A 21226-nucleotide genomic window follows, 5' to 3' on the forward strand; every position below is an offset into this window, starting at 1 on the left:
GAGGAAAAGAGCAAGCCCCTTTTGTACACTGGAAAGCCATGCCTTGAACAGTGGTACATATCTGTGCTGTAAAGGAGACTCCAATATTGGTTAGTTACTGTTTGAAGATCATATTATCTGTGTTTATATTGCACTGTAGAAGAGTTTTGTTTGGGGGTTTTTTAATGGTAATTGGAAAAATTTAACACAGGTTAAGATCCATGTGGCTGAACCAAAGTGGAGAAAATTCCTACGCAAGTGGTAGGTCTAAGAGACCCACAAATAGACATTAGGATTGGATTTGGACCAGCAATTTCAAGAATACCTCAGGTACTGCTTTTATATCATGTTACACAAATGCAACTAAAGTGTGTAGAAGTAGAGACATAGTCAGGTGTGCCAGACCCAGCTGTAGCCCTGAGGAAGTGACAACAGCCACGTTCTGGACAATGTTTTCCTAGAGCCTCTACAGTTAGTGGAGTGAAAAACCCATCTCCTCCATTTAAACCCATGTGGCTGACTTTGCCTGGTAAAAGACACCTCAGAGAGACATACAACTGCACAGCAAGGTAGTCTCTGCAAAGAAGGCAGTTGCAAGCAGCTGGAAAACAGTAATTGCTGCAACAGTGAAGTCCTTTGGGAAGCAGGTAAGTGCCTGTGCTTATGTTCGCATAGGTCCTAAGTGATCATTGCTTTGGAAGGTGAGAACTGAGGTTCCAGGCAAAATATATCTGCAATGTTCTGTATTTACTGTGTAAATTTTTATAAAATCTTCTGACAAATTTCACTTTTAAAAATTAAACTCTTTGATAGATAACATTTGTTCCTATATAACAAATTGAAAAGAGGAAAGAGAGATTGCATACTTGATGATAACTATAACTATATATAGGAAAGAAGTTTGTTTTTTTCTTTTCTGTGGGGATGTTATCAGTATGTCTGCGAATAAAATGGGGTTCAAATGATTGCTAAAGGATTTGTGCATCCACCATTCCTCTTCATGGCTGCTTTTACCCAACATAAGTTGGACTCCCCCAAATAACAAAACTTAGCAAGAGAGTAGGAGGTGGACAGATTAAAGTGTTAGTTTGACTGGAAACATCTGGAGAACAGAAGATAATGTTCCACAGGCTTGTCTTTTGATTGATTGCTGGAAATTATTTGCAAAGGTAAACCAGTGCAGGAAGCTTGATAGGGAAGATGAAAAAATACCCTGTCTTTGCAGTAGCTGCACTCATTTGTTGTCATTTTTAAGATCTGGGACTTAGGCTAAATAGCAAAAAGAGCTATGCAGTTATCATTATGTATAGGGAAATGTGTTTCATGCACAGATAGCTGTTGGACAGCTTCTTTGCATGATATCCCTGGAAAAACTGTTGGTCAATCTACAGTCTATTTCAAGCCTTTCTGATGCCACATGGCTGTCCCTGATCACAGAATCACAGAATGAATAAGAATGGAAGTGACCACTGGAGGTCATCTAGCCCAATCTCTCTGCTCAAGAAGGGTCCACTAGAGCAAATTGCCCTGGATTGCATCCAGATAATACTTGAGTGTCTCCAGTGAGGGAGACTCAACAACCTCTCTGGGCAGCCTATTCCTGTGCTAGGTCTACCACACAGTAAAGGAGTTCTTCCACATGTTCAGGTGGAACTTCCTGTTTCTGCCTGTTGCCTCTCGTCCTATTGCTCGGCATCACTGAGCAGAGCCTGGCTCCATCCTCTTGACACCCTGCCTTCAGATATTTATAGACATTGGTGAGGTCCCTTCTCTGTTGTCTCTTCTCCAAGCTGAAGAGCTCTAGCTTCCTCTGCATTTCCGCATAAAAGAGATGCTCCAGTCGTCTCATCATCTTTGTAGCCTTATGCTGGACTCACTCCAGGAGCATCACATCTCCATGTAATGACACTGTCTAGGTCATCCATACATTCCCCTCATGCAGAAACCTCCAGCTCTGTGTCAGTTAATTCCTAGCCACAGATAAATTAAAGAAATCTCTTCGTACGTTTTCATTTGTGAAGCAACTAAAAACAAGGGCCTGGAGGTTTTATTATTCCAGAATCAATTAATACAGTTTAAAAGGTCTATTTTCAGGGAAGAGTTCAAGCCTGGCTGTGGTGGAAACTACAAGGTCTACCTGCAAAGTTTTGCTGTCACGTATTGTGCTGCACAAACAGCTATAGCTGTGTGTGAAAGGCACAGAGGAAAAAGCCTTCAAGCTCATCTTTAAGTATGTAACCTACTAGAACATGTGTAACTTCTTCCTGTTGGAAGGTAAACCAGTTATTTCCCTGATGAGTTTACTGGGGCATAGAGATGGATATCCTGCTTTTGGAAACGACCAGAAAGCAATCGTTTACCTTTGGAGTAAAACATGAGCTTCCCTTGGCACTACAATGTTCTAAGTTAGATTTTGGGTTTGTGCCACAGCAACAGCACATGCCTGTGACAGTGATCCTGGTGTTGCGTCTCTGTCTGGGCCCTCCCAGCAGAGATGGCAGTGGCTCAGCTGCCTTAAGGAAACCCTTGGTTGACCTTAATGTGGGGAATGAATGTTCCTTGGAATAAACAGTTTGCAGAAGGAGGCTGCTAATAGCAAAACCTCAAAGGCTCTTGCGCAACTTCAGAAGGAGGAAACTGGTGCTTTTGATTTTTCCCAGCTTTGAGTCTTCTGGGAGAAATTCAACAAAGAAGCTGTTGACATCTATACTTGGAGTGGCTCATGAATTTTCCCACTCCTGGTGAGAAAAAATTACGTTCTTGGGTTTCATAGTCACTTTTAGAAGCTTTTTATAGCTGGTAGAATTTGACTTATTTGATCCTAGTTAGAGGGAGACTACTGTATCACATCAGGAATGGTGCTACGGGCTGAAAAGCTCAAAGGAGGAGCCTCCAGCCTTCAATCTGATACAGAAGTTTAAAATCCACTGCTGCCTCCACGTTGCAGAAGCAATGACTTTTGTGTTTGAGGCATAGTTACTGTTCACTGTTACTATTTTTCATTTTTCATCTCAGACAAGAAATGCATGCACAGAGAGCTTGCTTCTGGGTTTGGTGCCACTGTAATTTATAGACCATGGCCCCATTTCATGCAGCAGCCAGACACCTATCTCAGGGAGACAAGAGGGACTGCCACAAATGCACAAGAGCTTCCTTAAGTGGGGCAGTCAAACAGCAGGGTAGTTCTTGTTAAAAGCTTTTGATCTCATAATCATCCCATCTTATCCCAGTAAATTTCAATTATAATCACAGGAAGAAGGAAATGACAAATAGAGGTATTGACATGAATGTGTGGGCCAAGAAAAGTGAGAGAGGGGTGTAATGATGAAATTGGTGTGCAGTCTTCAGGAAGCTCATGCAATAGTTCATCAGGTGGGAAGGGAAGGAAGGGATGAAAAATTGTACAGACCCAGGTTTGAAACCATGAGCTTAAGGAAATAACAGGCAGACTGGGCTCAAGTCCACTGAAGTCAAGGGGTAGCTTGTCAATAGTTCCAGCTTGCTTTGCAGCAGGCTTTAATGCTATCATCTTTGCTTTCAGTTCCCTGTCTGAAATGCTTCTGGTCTGTCCTCAAAATCAGATTTTGGGGTGTTACTCCAAGATTTTGCCTGTGAATCCCTTGAAAGCAGAGCAGCAGTCTGCCTACTGTCTTACGCATGACAGCGTCTCTCAGGATGCGCAAGGCTGCAGGGAACTAATGGATTTTTTATGACCATTTTTACGGGCATCAGAGAAAAGGGCCATTCAGTCCATCCAGTCTGTTGTACCATCCTGATAGTAACGAAAGCATTACGACATTTCCCCTGTGCCCTACCTTCTAGGGGAATACAGTGCAGCTGTAGACCAGCTGTGCTTCATTTGCACTCTGCAACAGAGTCCTTTTGTCTGCTTTAACTGCTATTTACCATCTTCTCTTTCACCATTCCTTCCTTCTCCTTTTGCCCCTACATTTGGCTCTTTATAGGCAAAGCAATTGCTAAAACACAGGTTCTCTCTTTGAAATGTAACATTTTCTGGGCTTAGCATCTATCCCTCATAATGTTAAATCTAAGACAGCTTTCCATATTTGTGATATGAAGGAAAATGAAGAACGACTCCTTTTGAGTGAGTACAAAACGATGGCACATTGCAGCCCTGGCTCCAGTTTCATTGGAAATAATGGATTTCTCACAGAGCTTTAAGCGCTTGGCAGAGGCCCTGATCTTTATGTACCGAAGCAAGTTTGCCACTCAGCCATGGCTGCTTAGCAGACACCACTTTTAAAATTGTTCCTATTTGTTGTTCCTTAAAAAGAGATGTTCCAGTTGCAGCGTCTCCAGTGTGTCTCCAGTGTTGCAGAGTAAAAAACCAAATTTTAAAATCCACATTTCCCATTTCATCTCTAAATAATTGAGGACAAAGCTGAGTCAGGCAATAAGCGCCTTTCCTAAGGCAAAATACTGAAATGAAAATATAGCACCTCATTCTTAAATCCAAGTGAGATGGTTTGCTGTAAGCATCTCAGTCAACACCATTGAGGCCATGGGCAGCAGTGGGCTGCTTGTCTTTCTTTAGTCCAGCATAATTTCACCACATTCCAATGTCATCTTTGCTTCCAAAAAAAAACCCCAAAAAACTCCACAGGGTTTGATCCAAATACTGATATAGCAGGAGCAGGTAGACCATTTCTAATGCATGCATCAGAAGAAGAAAGTGACCTGCTACTTTCATTTATTCCCTGCTCCCCTAACCCAGTGACCATGGAGTTGCATGTATACAACATCTAAGCAGAATAAATCAATTTCTTAAATGACTTTTCAAGTATGGCAGTATCGCCAAAAATCTTTCGTGCAGCCCAAATTTCTGCTGGGCAGCTATGGCAAACAATGAAGTGACATATTTTGCAGTGGATTACATCACTTTTCCTGTGACCTGTGCCATTTTGGCAGACATAGACATAGCACTGCAGGTTGCCAAGGGGCTGCTGTCTTGAGTGTTTTGATTTTTAAAAGTCAATGTCTTTTCCTTGGCGAAACAAATGGTGGGCTAACAGTAGTGTTTTGGATACTAGCGCCATCCGGTGGCCCATGAAAAATGCCATAATCCTATTCAGTGTCCCCAAGGAACACTAATGTATTGCGTTTTCAGCCAAAGTAGGGCCATGATGAAAATACATGATAGAAAAAGTAAAGCACTGAGTTGTAGAGGTCCATATTTTATTATTATTTTACATACTGTGAGCACAGACCCATTTGCAAAAAAGGGATTCAGTCTTTGTCTGTGTTTAGGTCAGTTCAGTGGTCTCAAAGGTGGGTACTTGGACATCAGCACAGCTATCTTTTATTGCAGACTGTTAGTCATTATTCTGAGCATTTAAAGCAGATTATCAGGGATTAACTCTGCTCATATGAAAAAGGAAAAAAATCTGATATTGCAGTGTGGTGTAGGCGGACAATAATTCTGCAATTTAGCAAAAGGACTTCTGTGACGTGCCTATTCATGAACACATACACATCCACATGACAGTAGGAAATGAGGCAACATTTATTAGATCTGTTCATATTTCTGGGGAAAAAACAAGCAAACAACAAAAAATACAGGCAAGACCTTATTCGGGTAGGAAAGGAAGGAAGGAAAAAGAAGTAGTAAACTTCAGGCTACACAGGAGCCATTGCCCTGTGTTGTGTTACTGAGATAAATACTGAAAAAGAATTTTAGTTTAAGTAAAGGAATTATAGTGTGAGACATTGGGAAAATTGACAGGTGCTGTGAAATCTGCCATTTCTTGATCAGTTCTTCATTTGCTGTTCTCACATGCTACTCTTCAAGGGCAATGTGTCTTTGTCCATGGTAATTTTTCTTCAGTTAGTAAGCTTTACTAGGGTAAGGGGTTACCTGAAGACTAGGAGGAGGTATAGACTGAGGAAAAATATTGTTCTGAGATGTGAGCCATAAAGCAGATGGTTTTAATCCAAGAGGATTTGACAGTCTTTTTTGTCTATATTGAATCTTTTGTTCTTGAAAGTGCTTTAATGTTCCCCATCTTACGATTTGCAAAACTTGGAGGCGCTCAAACACAAAAAACTTAACATAAAATAGGCATCTATTAAGATGGGCAGAGCAGGATCAGGATTTTTTTGCCTGTGGAAATTTTTATTTGAGATTGCTGCTGAAAATTGCAGCTCACAAAATGACTTCCAGGAGGAATGTGAGCCACATGATCTATAGAATAAACAGCTCTGACCACAGCTAGTTACAGGAAAACAAACAGGCATCTTCCAGTAAAGTACACACTTGAGGCATAAACCCTGGCAACAGGATTAAAGTGTGACATGCATGGCCTGAGAGTCTAGCCTGATCTCTTGATTGTCGCACACCAACAGAATAAATTATTGGTAACAAACAGAAAACATCCATTGCAGAGACCTTTTGCCTCGTACTGGCTTGGATGTGGTCGTTCTTGTGACATTAATATGAATAGACTGATTCACTATTTGTATCCCTGCCTAGAAGATGGTATCTTTATCAAAACATATTTCCAGTTCTCAGAAGAGTGCTAAAAATAGTAGAAGTGATAAACCAACAGCAGGAAGTAGACTTTATGGATCATCATTTACTCCAGCCTATTTAATTACATTGGTTCCTAAAGAATAGTAATGTGGGGAGGGACTCAGAAGAAATTATGCTTGTTGTTTTTATGGATGTATTATATTTGTTAACATGCAATTTTATAATGCAAGCTAGCATCATGCAGCTCCAAAGGCAGACCAGAAAAGAAATCACGACTCCAGGAATCAGAATTTAGTTTGAATTACCTATTTTAGGAGATCAAATGCTGCCTTCAGAGCTCAAATTCTCTGTGGTGTTGATACATCAGGATATTTCCCTTCGGCCATGCTGCTGTGTGACGAAAAGAATTCAGCATGGTTCTCAGCAGGTCTTGTCACTTTTTGCAACTTCCCAATGTCAGAATAATTTGTGCAAAAAAGCAGAGAATCCTCAATTCCTTACTCCTTTGCCTTCAATGTGACGACAGCCTGGCAAGGTATCATCTAGAGCTAAGTGACCAGTTGTGCTATGGGGTATACTCCTGCTCCACGGAAAGGACATGGGATCCAGCTGTTGCTACCAGCTGCTGTGCCAGAAAAAAGTCCTGTAATTTATGCCTGAAAGACGGGAGCAAAGGTGTGATTAATAAAAAAGGGTTGTTTTGGATTGTCCCTTGGCTTTCTGCCATTGAAGTAGAAGTTCCCAAAGAAAAGGAGTAGATTATGGGGAGAAAACGATATATTCTGTGGGTGGCAAACAAGATGCTGTTGTGTTCCAGCTGCCTGTAACTCTTCTGCATAGTTGTTAGAGACAAATGACTACTTACTATGTGCTTTGCAGAGTTATGCTGAATAAGTACCCTTTTTTATTAAGTAAGGACTGTGACAACCATGTCTAACAAGTTCTGGAGAAAGAGATCCTCTAAGGGAGCACGTGTGGCTGTGTAGAATTGCTTGGGCAGAAAGAAATATGCAAGGAAAGGTCTTGCTTTTTTTCATGCTTACCACAGTACAGAACAGAGCAGATCTGGGGCCTAGAGGCATCTGGTGGAAAAACACTGGTTTTCTAGCCTTTGGTTGAAAGTCTTCCTTTTATGATGTGCACCTTCTATTCTGGCATTTGGATTTTTTTCCCTTCTTTCCACAAAAGTGCTTTATCCATGGTGGTTTTGAGTGCTTTTTGTTACCATAAGGGTGAGCAGGAAGAGGCTTATTTAAGTCACAGAATGACAAGCCATATATTGCATAGAGATACCTCCAGAAGGAGCTCCTTGATACTATGATGCTTTTATGACATCTGGCAAAAGCAGACTCAAAGCTCTTTTTCTCTTCAGACTCTTCCTTCAGGTGGTATTTAGTGCTAGCCTAAACTACAAATCACATTTTTGCCTGCATAGCACATTAGTCAGGGGAATATGATGATTTAGGTTTTATTTTCACTAGCAAAAGTTAAATGGAAGATAGTTTGAGTTTGGATTGCTTGGAGGGTGGCAAGAAGTTGGGTGTTCTTCTTCCCACCAAACCCAGACATAGAAAATGTGGCCATCTGCAGACAAAATGCTTTATCCTTTAGTGGAATCCAGCAGTTTGCCCCTTCAGACTTTGGAATTATGACAGAGCTTGTAATATTACTGCTTGTTACTGGCACATCCTACCCCCACTCATGCTCATGGGAGTCATAGAATCATAGAGTTGTAGAATGGCTTGGGTTGGAAGGGACCTTAAAGACTATCTCATCCCAACCACCATGCCAGGGGCACTTTTCACCAGCTCATGTTGTTTAGAGCCACAGCCAGCCTGAACTTGAACACTCCCAGGGACGGGACTTCCAGAACTTCTAGGCTACCTCTCACAGTAAAGAATTTCTTCCTAATATCTAATCTAAAGCTACTCTCTTTCAGTTTGAAGCCATTCCCCCTTGTTCTGTCCACAGGTTCTTGTCGAAAGTCCCTCTCTATGTTTCTTGTAGGGTCCCTTCAGGTTCTTCAGGTCCCTAGAAGGTTGCAGTTAGGCCACCTTGCAGCCTCCTCTTTTCCAGGCTGAACAATTCCAATTCCCTCAGCCTTTTCTTATAGGAGAGATGCTCCATCCCTCTAAACATCTTGGTGGCCTCCTCTGGACTCACTCCAGCAGGTCCTTCTGTGCTGGGACCCCAGAGCTGGATGCAGTGTTCCAGGTGGGGTCTCACCAGAGCACAGCAGAGGGGCAGAATCCCCTCTCTCCCCTGCTGCCCACGCTGCTTGGGATGCAGCCCAGGACACGTTTGGCTTTCTGGGCTGTGGGTGCTTATGGCTGGGTCATGCCCAGTCTCTCACCCACCAGCACCCCCAAGGCCTTCCTCACAGGGCTGCTCTCCATCTGTTCGTCCCCAGCCTGTGCTGGTACTGGGAGTTTCCTGATCCAGGTGCAGCAGCTTGCACCTGGTCTTGTTTAACCTCATGAGATTCCCATGGGCCCACTTCTCAAACTTGTCCAGGTTCCTCTGGATGGCATCCTGACCTTCAGGGGTCCATCTTGCAAGCTGTTGTAGGCTATCTGCTAACAAAAAGGGGACGCAGGTCTCCGTCTTCCCATCCCTGCTAGGCAACAGGCAGTTTTGTATATTTGATTTCAGGGAACTGTAGAGAGCACAGGTAGAGTGGCTTATACTGATCAGTAGCACCTCCCCTTCAGGCTACATCATTCACTTCACAGAGCAACCTGCTCAGCAGTGGATTCACTGTGAACTGTCTACAAGCTGGAGCAATTCTGTCAATTCATCCTTGCTTGACTGGAGAGGTACCTAGGAAACACCCAGCATTTCAGGGACGGGAGCTTCAGTAGTGTCACTACTAGCTGGCTTGCTGTGATCTAAGTTTAGTGGCACTGTGCATGCTATGTCAAGCAAAACTCAGCTTGCTGACCTTAGTGTTGTACCCTCTTTTCTTTGTGGTATGTATCCAGTCTTGCAGCTTGTCATCTTCAACATTTCAGTTGCTCTGAGGGGGAAAATCTGTTATTTCTAGGGGCTGTGCAGAGCAGTGATTTTGCAGGCAAGCTGACCCTTGTCAAAAGTGGATTGCAAGTGATTTCAGTGGTACAGGAGATGCTTGTCAGATCAGTGATGTAGTCTATAAAGTTTATTCTGATGTAGAGGAAGAGCATGCACTGTAAATGTGCAAAAAGTGACCTCATTCTGTTCACATTAAAGATAATGGGTGAAGCCATTTGAAAATCCCAGAGACAATATTCTCAAAGTTTTCTTTAGCAGTTATAGTGAGAGCTTGGTAGTGTGTCAAACTTGTGTCTTTCAACAGAAAAAAAAAAAAAAAGCTTGAATCATTTGAATAAGTTATAAATCCTGAGTAGCTCTTTGTGGAAAATAATTTCTCCCTGCTTCTGTGAGCCACTGTCTCAAGAAACTTTTTGCCCGACTGTTAGAAAGCATCCTGAATTTGTGTGTTCATCTGTAACACTGCTGAATACAGTTAGGGCTTAATGACAAACACTATGTGCTGTTCCTTGAGCTTCCGCTGTGCTTGTAGTCATGTAACGAAGTGTGATGGGAGGCAAAGTTCTGGTAAGTTCTGTTTGTTCCTTCCTGGAGGAACATGACGCTAGATCTCTGCAAGATACCTGTCAGAGGATCTGAGACACAAAAATTCACAAAATGCAAGGTTTTGATCCATCCAGCCTCAGGACTTGGGAATCCATATAGTTTGCACAGAATTACTGCACACAGTGCTTAGTTCTGGCTGTGAGACTGTTTCTGTCATAACATAACAATCCCAGGCGGGAATTAGTACCTCTTTCTAATAGATTTTGTGCAATTATGGAACAGAGAGACTGTGTCTGCCACAAAGAGCTTGAGGTCTAAATAAAGTTTCCTGTCTCTGGTGGCAGACCAGTTGGAAGCCCAATCAAGATACAGTGGGTTGTGTTGTCTCTGCCATGGACTGAGAGATTGAGAGAGACCACCAAACAAACAGCCGTGATCATCAGAAGTGGTCAAGGATGGAGATACTCCTCTTCTTAAATGATCTTGCAGAAAGTGAATATTTTAATATTCTATACACTTTCTGGAGCCCAATCCTGGTTTACTAAACTCTGAGCAAAAACTAAAATATCTTTCTAACCAGACTTTAGTGAGGTTTCTAAGTCCTCATTTGAACTATTTGGTCCACTCCTGTGTGGGCACTTGCAGCCAAAAGTGGTGCTGACTTGAGCTGTGGGAACTGGATTTTGTATAGAAGTCAACAGCTACTGCCTGTGCAGGATGACTGGTCCTCTAACATTCAGACCATGAAAAGGTTCCCATGAATTCCCTCATTCTGAAGGCCAACTGACTACATATCACACAAGTGCTAATGCACAGAGGAGAGGGATTTTTCAACCCCTCTTCTGTACCGGTAAATCTATTCCCAGCACTCTTCCTAGACTCTCCTGCCATTCCTGGAAAAATCTTGGGTATGTCTTTTCCTAATGGACCTTGGGTGTTGGCTTTACATGCTCTTCTGGAGGTCCCTTCAAAGCCTAGTGATTCAGCTGTGTGAGGCATCATACCAAGCCTGCAATTGTATCCCATTTGGGCTCTGCAGCAGTCCAGTTTTTCAGGTAGCAGCACAGCCATCAAGCTGAAAAGAGATTTGTGTGGAAGACATACATAATTGAATGGGGGGCCAGCAGTTTTCTTTAAAAAGTGAAGAAAAACTAATTTTAGCTTGGTTTGAAACAAAAATAGGAGGTTTGGTTTTCACCTTACTCTGGAAAATTCCTTCACAAGCTAGTTGGGGAGCTGTTGTCCCTCTATCTCTCTCCTTTTTCCTTTACTTCTAAGCAAAAAAAGACACTATAATCACTGTATCAATGCAATACAGTATCTCTGACCACCTTTGCCAGTAACATGTCCAGAAGTTGTATCTCTCTGCTCATAAGCTGGCAGAGTTAGTTCTGCTAAGGCAAAGGCAGCATCACCTCAGAAACCGTGGAGCAGTCTGCCCAGCAAGGGCAGAACCCATTAATTGTAGTTTATAGAACAAAGAAGCTTTTTAATTCCAAATTTATTACCATGCACAGAGTATAGATAATGGGTTTTTATTTAGTCTAGCACAAGTATGGAGCAAATACAGTGTTGAATTCTGAAAAAGTAACTTTACACTGTGGCATGAGAGGCAGGTGCTTCAATTTAAGTGGTGCTTTGCATCACTTTTGGCCAATGTACTTAAGCATCTTTTGCCTTTTGAGCATGTTTCTTAAGGTCTTTCCATTTAAAAGGTCAGAGATCTTGATTGTGGATGTCTTCCAGGTGGAAGAGAGTCTACAGGCCAAGGCAATGGTGTACACTCCTTGGAACCTGCTGCTCTGCTGTAAGCTGTCATGGCTTCTGTCATGGTTTTAAGAGTGCAGCCAGCTTAGGAATTGAGACCTTCACATTTTCTACAAGCTCCTGCAGGATATCAGAGTTTACGAACCATATGAAATATTGCAAATTGCTGTATTTTTCACCTTAATCCAGTTGCTGAGTAAAGAGAAACACACGTTTCGCACACACCTGAATTAAAAAAGATCATTCAACAGGGACTCCTATAGTGCATCATGTGCAGAGCATCATGTTGAAGACTGTAGTAGATGATTACTATTCACTGACTTCATGTTGTCTGAATCCCTGGAGGTGACTAAGCTACTCGTCTTAAAAAGATAAAGCTTTAAGGAAGAGTGCTAAGCCTTCTGAGGCAGTCTCAGAGAAGGATCTGACCTTCCTTAAGGATGTTCGTGTGTGCAATATTATGGTCCTACTATGTCAGGATGGAGTAACAGTAGAAGGAAGAAGGAATATTACTTTTGAGAAGGGATATGTCTGCAGTTGCATCCTCTCCCTCCTCCAGCTTCATAGAAGGAATTGCTGCATTTTCAAAAGATGCATTTTCAAGTTAACAGAAGAGCAAAACTGATAGAAATACACCCTGGAAGAAGAAATGGTTTCAAAATCTGATGTTATAGAATAGTAAGGCTTCCTTTGCGCAGGACACCCAGACAAAGACAGAGGAGTTGCACAGGAGAAGTTAAACAGGACATGCATGACAACTTGTTGTCATTCAATAGAAGAGGCCACATTACTCCAACTGGAGGAGGCAAGCAGGAAGAGGCAGGAGTCAACCCACAATCCCAAAGCTTCTTTTGTTAGCTGCATGGTTTGGCTTTTTGGTACTCTGTTTGCTGTTTAATAAGCTGTTAAAATCGTTCAGAGTTTTATAAATCTGTCAGGTGTGTGTGTCAGCTAAGTGTGAAATTTCTCTAAATTATACAGGCTTCGCTGTTTCAGATCTCTCCAAAACCTGAGCACCTGGGCAGACAAACCTGCACAAACCACACAGCAGGCATATGGGTCACTGAGGTGACCTTGAAGCTGTGAATTCCCAGATACACTTCACAGCAGGGATACAAATCACAGAAAAATGCAGGCAGTTTTCTGAAGGGGACAAACCTTTGATGGCACAGCAAAAATTTGCCCTCTCTGCATCAGTTTGAGTTCTGGAGCCAAGCATTAAGGCAGTGAGATCCAGACTCTGTTTTTCTGTTGCTCTGCCTAGGGTGTCCCCATCAGTGCAGCAGACTGACTCTGTGCCCTCCTCTGCATCCTGCCTGTGGCCTGCAGCCTTGAGCACCCTGTCTTGAAGATCTGCAGCCAATCCATTCCTGGAGAGCAGTCAGGCACGTCACAGGTTTCGTGTGCTTACCGGTTCCTTCTTACTTGATGTGGCCAGAGGGTGATGAAAAGCTGCATTGGGGGTCTCTTTGTGTTGCCAGGATCAGGGTGGTCTTTGCCTTTGATGGTGAAGGGAGAAGGCCAGCAGATGAATTTGGTAGGCATTAAGTAGTGTAGTGTCCCAGCTGTTCCTATTCACATGGAAAGCATTGGGATGCCTGACCTAAAGGAATGTCATAGCAGTAATTCCTCCCGCATACTGCTAAGATTCAGTGTTGAGGCATGTGATCTTACACCTGTCAAATTAAATAAGCTTTCCAGAAGAAAGCTGGCTGGAGATGAAGCCAGTTCTTTCATGTGTTACAAAGGCTAGATGCCAAAGCCGAGGCTGGGTAGGATTTTTAACATACCTGGACCACAACATGCTTTTTTACCAAGCACATAGATGTATCTACTCTCCCAGTCATGATAAAGGTCTTCATTTATGGTCAATGATCCCTCTGTGTTCTTATGTTCGAGTAACGTGATTCCTGTGATTAACTGGAGAGGAGGCAGAAATGGCATGTCCAGCAGCCCCATCAGTCTCTGTGACTCAGCAGGGAGTTACCCCCTAACCGAAGAGGGGCACTCATGCTCTCCCAGACCTGTGTGGGTCTTCACAAGGTGCAAATGGATAAGATCTCCAGGGCTGGTCAAAAAGCAAGAGGAACCCAGCCCTCTACAGCCTCTTCAGAAAGAAAGGAAAACTTAGCCAGAATGGTGGTTTGTGAACTGGTGTATTGTCTCATTAGTTTGGAAGGGTACTGGCAGATAGAAGGTGGCAAGTCTCAGACTTCAGATTGCGTCACACTCTGCTTGTAGGCAAGGTTCTGTCCCTCCTTCTTTTCTCTGTAAAACCAGGTATGAATGTAGAATTACGTTCCTCCTGAATGTAGAAGTTAAGAGTCAAAGTTAGAAGTTAAGACACCGGCAACTGCCACATGTTAGCAGATCCCTGAGCATCAGACAATGTAAGTATCCTTAGCTCATAACCAACATTGCACAAAAGCTTAAAGAAAAGGGTTTGAGCCAATAGTTTCATCCCACAAATGACAAGAAGTGCTTTTCAGCAGCAGAGGAGCCCTGCACAGTACAACTGCCAAGCACAGCCTTGCAAAATGAGCAGATCGGATGGGATGCCATGCAGGTCAGTGCCAAAAGCCTTGGGATCAGCAGGCAAGCTGCCACACAGACAGGCAAAGGGAGGAATCCTCAGTACAAACATTTTGATGTGGGGCACTGAGACTCTGAAACAATTTGCTAATCCAGCCAGAATGTAAGGATTAAAACACAAAGCCCAACTCTAGGTATTAATTCCTTCATTTGGGTCTTTTCTACCAGTGCTTTGAAAATAACAAGCAAAAAGCTGGATATGGTTCAAGTACCAGAATTAGCACTGGTTGTCCCTATGGATTCTGGCCATTGCTCTGTGCTGACCAGCCAGATCAGTTTGTTCCCTTTCCACTGCAGAAAATCCAGTTTCCTCTTCCCACTTAATATGCTGTGTCCTGGAGAAGTTTTAAGTTTCTTGAGGTGAACATGTCTGTCATATGTGCAATTAAAATGTATAAAAAGGGAAAACAAATTTTGCTGAAATCCCAGTCTTGGTAATTCTAATCTCTCACCAAGTGAAAAATAATGCATAGAGATCCTAACCAGACATTTGCTTAAGGGAAAACCAGCATAAGCAATCAGAGCTTCAGCTTGGATGCCTTAAAATCTTTGTGATTTATTTTTCATTTCTAGATAAACCTTGTATGGGTGTTTCTCTGCACATTCAGCTGTGATCAGAAGTGTTTCCACCTTTACAATGAGCCTTTACAACAGCCTTATTGGCAGCATAAAGAGGTATTTAAGGAGTGTATGGGGCATAAGGGTAAACAAGAGAGTTTTATTTGAAGCTGTGGAAATGTGATTAAATTATAGCCACAGACCAAGTCCTGTCTTTCTCCTTTTCAGCAGCAGACAGTGGAAAGATAGACATTGAACTGCATGGATTTAAACCAAAGCCAGTTAGCAGAACGAAAATGTAAAGTCTGCTTAACATTCCTTATCCAAAATATATTTTTAAGAAAAATACAGAGAAAAGGTACTTGATTAAAAAGCAGCTTATTTCAGAATTTTAGTTGTCTAAAGAAAATAGAAGTTTCAGAATTTCTTCTATGTGACATTATCTAGAAAATTCACCTTATTTTTAGGAAGAAAGGCAATTTGCTAGACGAAGACAGAATTTTTCATCTAGCTCAGGTGTTAATAGAAGAAGCTATACACATCATCTTGGAGGCTAGCTGTAGTAGGCACTAGGTAATGAAGTGTAGTTGCCTGTCATTTATGACTGCTACTAAGGATTATCCAGAATAATGGATAAATCATTCTATTTCATGATTTATACTAACAGGCTCTGTACAGTTTTTTGAGCTCTTTCCAGAAATAATTGATGTTGCAGAGAAGGTTGCTCCTGGACTCAGGTGACCCTGAGCTCTTACCCGTTTCCCATTTTCAGGGTTAGTGTAAAAGCTTCAAAGTTCTGGAAGACATGCTGATGTGGAATTAATAGGGGGTGGGAATCTGACATTTTTATGGTAACTGTTTGCTTCATTGTCACATCTCACAGAAAAGGTACTCAGACCCCAATGACCCTGGTCACCTCTCAGCAGCCATTAAAGAGCCTGAGATCAAATTGTAAATGCATAGGAATGTGTGGCTTTTTTTCTGTCAGCAACTGAAGGCAAGCCGCATCTGTGGGTGTCAGCCCATGTTCACTTCAGAAATGGGAGGAAATAAGGGAAATTGACTGAAACTTTTCATACTTCAAGGACTCATTATGGTGGTGACCCAGTCAAAAATGCACATGGATTGTGTTAGACCTGAAGCTGCTTCCACTGACCCAGCAGCATTCAGTGAAAGGAAGATTTGCATGTAAGATCTGGGTTGCATGGAAATGGGTATTACTGCTCCATCCAAGTGGGGATTTCTCCATGGGCTACCAGAGGAACTGTGTTTTCTTCCCAGATATTTTCACTTCATCATCTCAATGAGACATTTTTCCATTATGTCCCCTTTCAAAATTGCTAATAAGGGAATTTTTAAAAAGGAAATTCCTTTCCATGTTCATCAGTTTTCAGTAAGGGCTGTTCTTCTTGGAGCAGTGCCATCCTTTTATTTGTTGTTTGAGATGCATGGTGATTTTAATTAAGGAGTCATTGTCTATGTGCATTGTGGTGGTTGCCTTCAGTGACCAGAGAGCTATAATTACAAGCACACAGGGCAGCTGAAATTCTTGCTGCAGCCCTTTAGAGGATTATGGGAATTGCTGTCTTCACCAAAGATTATCCTTTCTCCTCCTGGACAGTTTTGACTTGGATAGTCTCAACTATGACATTGGCAGTGGGTTTGTGGCAGTCAGGAAATGTTCATAACTCAGAAGTCCCAAGCAGCAGTTAGTCTTACAGGGCTCCATGTGAACTAACTTCTCCTCTGATATCCCAAACAGACCAGATGACTATTTCAGGTCTCCTACTCAAATACTGTGTTGAGGGCAATGTGCAAGTGGAAGCAGAGCTATTCAATTTGCTTTAACAGGTCAGCACAGGAGATACCCATCCTTTGACATAGTGCAAGAGTAGCCTCTTAGATGCAAAGTTGCAGTGGAAGCCAGTGTATTTCTGCCTAACAATATGTTATTTCTTCACCTTGAGAGTCACTACAGTGCAAGTAATTCTGCCTTACCCTTCGCAGAGGCCTGTTCAATATACTAAATAAAAGGCATTTCCATAACTTCCAGGCTTTTCTAGTTACTCCCTTACCAGGTTCTGCCTCAGTGAATTAAGTTTATTTTGTTTCCAAAACAAACATGCCAAGTCATTTCTTATGTTCTGTGGCAAGCTGTGTGGTTAATGGGAATCAACCCTTGCAACAGTAATCTCCATTTTATACCAGTTTCACAAGAGAGGAGGTAGAAGGCGTCCCTAATCGTGAATTGTTCACCTTGTCTCCAGCCTCAGCTTTGATTTCCTGCTGTGTATACAGCTGTGGAAAGAGCAGGCATGACGAAGGAAGCTAAACCCAGCCCTTACCTTTTAGGTGGGTTTCACTCGTTCCCCTCAGGCATTTATCTGCTGCACCTGTGCAACTGGGAACTCCTGTTGTTTATTCCTCAATAATCCATCTGCTTCTTGCTTGGAGTAATGGACATGGACACAGCTTTATCATTAAGTGGGTGTATGGAAGATAATGAAAATCATTGCAGCAGGAGGCTGTACTCCTGATACCCCTGCATCCTATCTAGAACTTTCCAACATACAATTTGCTTCAATTAGATATGGAGGAGGTCCGGTAAGGTGGGCTACCAAGGTCTCAGACACTTAGGACACTTGGAATAATGAATCTGTGCTTTAGGAAATGAGTCTTCTGCACAGGAGAACTGTGGGTGAAGAAGGGTGTCAGTCCCCTCATCTCCTGATGCTACGTAGAAACAGAGAGTGCAATTCTCTAAAGTTCAGAAAACGGATTCCATTATACATGTGCAGGGAAGTTGTCCCTGGCTCATGTTTTAAGTGAAACAAAGCTTAGTGAGGTGCCCATGGGATTTCAGGGAACTGGGGCAGAGAGGGTTTTGCAGTAAAAAGCCTAAGGGAGTAAAGCCAGTAGCTTACATTTATGTCTTGTTGATGATGTAATTGTAGAGAAAAAATTGATGTCAAGACAAGCATAGCTTGATTCTGCTTGGAGCATGGTAGGAGAGGAGCTGCAGGAAGAGTCATTTCCCATAATCGGAAAAAACATGTATTTTCCCTGTGCTCAAAACAGGAGACCAGACAAGCCTCCAGCTTGCAATTACAGAGTCTGCATGGCTACCCATAACAACAGGATTTTCACCAAGCATAGTCATGCAGGACAATTGACAGTAAATAATGAAAGTGGGCATTGATGCTCCAAAAGGAGCAGGCGTCCTGCCACTGTCCTTCAAGGTGTATTTATTCTGATGTAACAGTGTCTCTGCTTCAGTTCTGCATCCTGCCTCTTCTGCTGCTGGGATTTGTGCTGCATGCTGTTCACAACAGCAGATAACATTCAGAACTGGAGTCCGCAAAGCACTGCCAATACTGGGCTGTATCATTGCAACTGGCAGGGATGGTTGCTCTCAGGAGAGTTTCCTTCTCTTCAGATGCAAGAGGAAAATAAAGAGGTGACCATACATGAATGAAGAAAGTGGGGGGGAAAGAGAAAAGAGAAAAACAAAAAAAAAGGAGAAAAGTAGCCTCCTGTCTCTCTTAATATTTTCTTTCCTGGGAACCATTGCTGCTGAACAGCAAAAGAGGAAGCAAATATACAGATTTGATTTCATTTATGAGAGACATGTACTCACCACAGTGAAAATGGTCATTTTAACCACCACCCTGATGAAGGTTTCAGTTACCCTGAGGAGTGGTTTCTTGGGATTATGAGAACTGCAGGTTGAAATTTTTTTACAGAACCCAGATGCTCCTTTTCCAACAGAGTTCTGGGTGTCTCCAAACTGGCAACAGAAAAATGAGATGTCAGTAACTCTTTTGCTTGGTTTTTTTTTCCTTACTTCCTGCCCTAAAAATATGTGAGTTTTAAATACAGGGGAATGTTATCTGTCAACTGGGCAGAGTAGAGAAAATAATCACTTGCTGAAGAAATTAACGTAATTCTTTGAAGACAATTCTTTGTAACTGTTTTCCTTGCTTTGAAGCAGACTATGATTTTCCTCTACTTGTGTCATTTTTGGGTGCATTTATTTTGCATTGTCACAACAGGCAAATATTGTCACAATATGTGCATTGTCACAACCTCTGTGTCAGACTGAACACTTGCTTGGCGTGCAGGATGATTCCAATGGGAAACCTCTGAAACTACTGATGGTAGCTCTTGCAGTGATGTGCCACCCTTCTACTCAAGGTTCACATGATCCCTGTTGGATTTTCTGTTGAGTTGGGGATGTTTTCTTTCATCCCAGCATGTTATCTTGGATACTTGTTCCATAAGCCTTAGCCTGACATCAATTTTAGGCATGTATTTTCACAGTGAGGTCCATCAAATAGAGCTTAGCTTCTGTGCTGCTTCATGGTGTGCTTTCTCCACAGGTCTGACCTGGATTTAAAACAAAGAAATCAGGTGCTTCTGACAGTACAAGTAGTCCAAAGGGCCTTACCAAGTCTTTACAGCCCCAAGGATTGCTAGAGGTGCACGTTTCTCCACAGACGCTTGGGGCTTGTTGGGCTGAGTAATCTTTGTATCTCTTCCCATGCTCCGCAGGCAGATTTCTAAACGAGAACAAAAATTATTTTGTAATGAAGAAATGAAGTATTCTATGATTGCAATATCTTAGGGGAATTGTTTTGGTATAACTTGTTTTCTTCAAGATCTTATACTTGCTTTGGGTTTGAGTTTTTAGTAGTTGGTGGCAGTGGTTTGTGGTTGTTTGGGTTGTTTTGACTGGAACAGTTTGAGAAGTGTGATACTAAACTGTAGGTTATTTTGATCAACATAACTCACTATTCAGACAAAAAAGTCAGTAGTTGTTAGGATTAACAATGAGACAAAGACAAAAGCACACAGAAACTTAGTAGAAGTCCTTAAAATCATATGTAGTTCAGGGGCTGACTGAACCAGATGTATTTCAGTTTCTGTAGTAACTGTCCCCACAGTATTCCTTCTCTCTGACTGTCCTCAGGCTCCCCTGGGATGTCCATCATGTTCTGGAACCCACAGCATCCTGAGGCAATGATTTCCACAGCAGACCATTGTATTGGCTTCAAGCCTGCCCCATCCAGTTTCACTTGATGCCCCTTTTTTTCCTGGAGTGAGAGGTAGATGTCCACTGGCTATTTGCATGATTTCACAGATCTGTATTTGATCCTCCCAATGCCTCTTGTTCTTCCAAGTGCAAGGATTCTTACTGAGTATCTGATATATTTGGTTTTTAGTAATAGGAAGATGACACTGACCAACTTTAATGCTAAGAATTTCATCCTTTCCAAAATCTACCTCCTTGGAAATAAATTTATGGCTTACATATTGCACATCCACCTATGAATGCCTGAATACAGATCTCATTTTTACACAGTGTGAGTCACCTTGCTGCTTGACCTATGTTCTTTTCCACTCATGGAGGTCTGAGTAAAAAAAAAAAAAAAGTATTTTAACTTCCCTGGTTTTCCTTGTAATTTGGTGAAGGGAGAGATGCAAACCTTAAATCCTGTTTTACTTATTAATATCTCAAGTATTCAGGGTGCCCTGAGACTACCTCCCAAATGGTACTCCTCTACCATTTTGGAAGGGTAACCATCTTTGGTGACTGACTGTATTCTTACAAAAGCAGCACAGATAGATATACGTCAGAAAGATACATATGATTTCCTTTAAAAATGCCACAATCACAGTAAAACTAGTTCCAGTCTTTTCCCCCTCTCTTCAATCCAGTTTTGGGAGTAAACCTTTTTGTTTAAAGTAAACACTCTATTTTCTTGGTGCCAGGACCCTTAGAAATTTGTAATTTAGCAGGAATATTTGGAAAAAAGTTATGTGTAAGTAGATGGACAAAATAATGAGAAACATTTACTGGCCAGCTCATAGAAAAGTGACTTAACAAGTGCTCAAGTTAAGCATGTGCTTCAAATCCCATGTTTCCATAAAGTACTGAACCAGAAGACTGTTTAAGTGAAGACTGGAATGATGTCTAAAATCCTTGACATGATGGTTTTGGTGGGATTTTTGTCATCCAGTCCAGTCTTCCACCACACTTTTCCAGAACCTGCTTATGTAAACCAGGTACGTATACAGTCCCAACCTTCAGTGACTGGGATAAACCTGAGTGGAAAGTGATATTGTGACCTGAAGGTGGAATAGTCCTGATTGACACAATGTTTAGAGGAAAAAAAAAAGTACTTTTTATAACCCGTATTCCTCACCCATAGTTTGTACAAAATCAGAGGGTAAAGGCATACACTCAGGCTGTCTGAATGCCAG

At 42.1% G+C, this 21226-nt stretch overlaps 2 long non-coding RNA genes across 2 annotated transcripts in view; one reads left to right on the forward strand and one right to left on the reverse strand.

Annotated features, from left to right (window-relative positions):
• LOC108445207 overlaps positions 1–21226 on the forward strand; it is a 64017-nt gene that overhangs the window by 23402 nt on the left and 19389 nt on the right. The gene's annotated exons all lie outside the window — the stretch shown is intronic.
• Positions 5536–19856, reverse strand: LOC108445208. Its single transcript, XR_001859974.1, has 3 exons — positions 19410–19856; positions 18600–18749; positions 5536–14117 (listed from the first exon to the last, which is right to left on the reverse strand). It is a non-coding gene; the product is annotated as an uncharacterized LOC108445208 (long non-coding RNA).

This window comes from Corvus brachyrhynchos, unplaced genomic scaffold (genome assembly GCF_000691975.1).
Source record: "Corvus brachyrhynchos isolate BGI_N302 unplaced genomic scaffold, ASM69197v1 scaffold90, whole genome shotgun sequence".
In the NCBI taxonomy this organism is placed as follows: Eukaryota; Metazoa; Chordata; class Aves; order Passeriformes; family Corvidae; genus Corvus; species Corvus brachyrhynchos.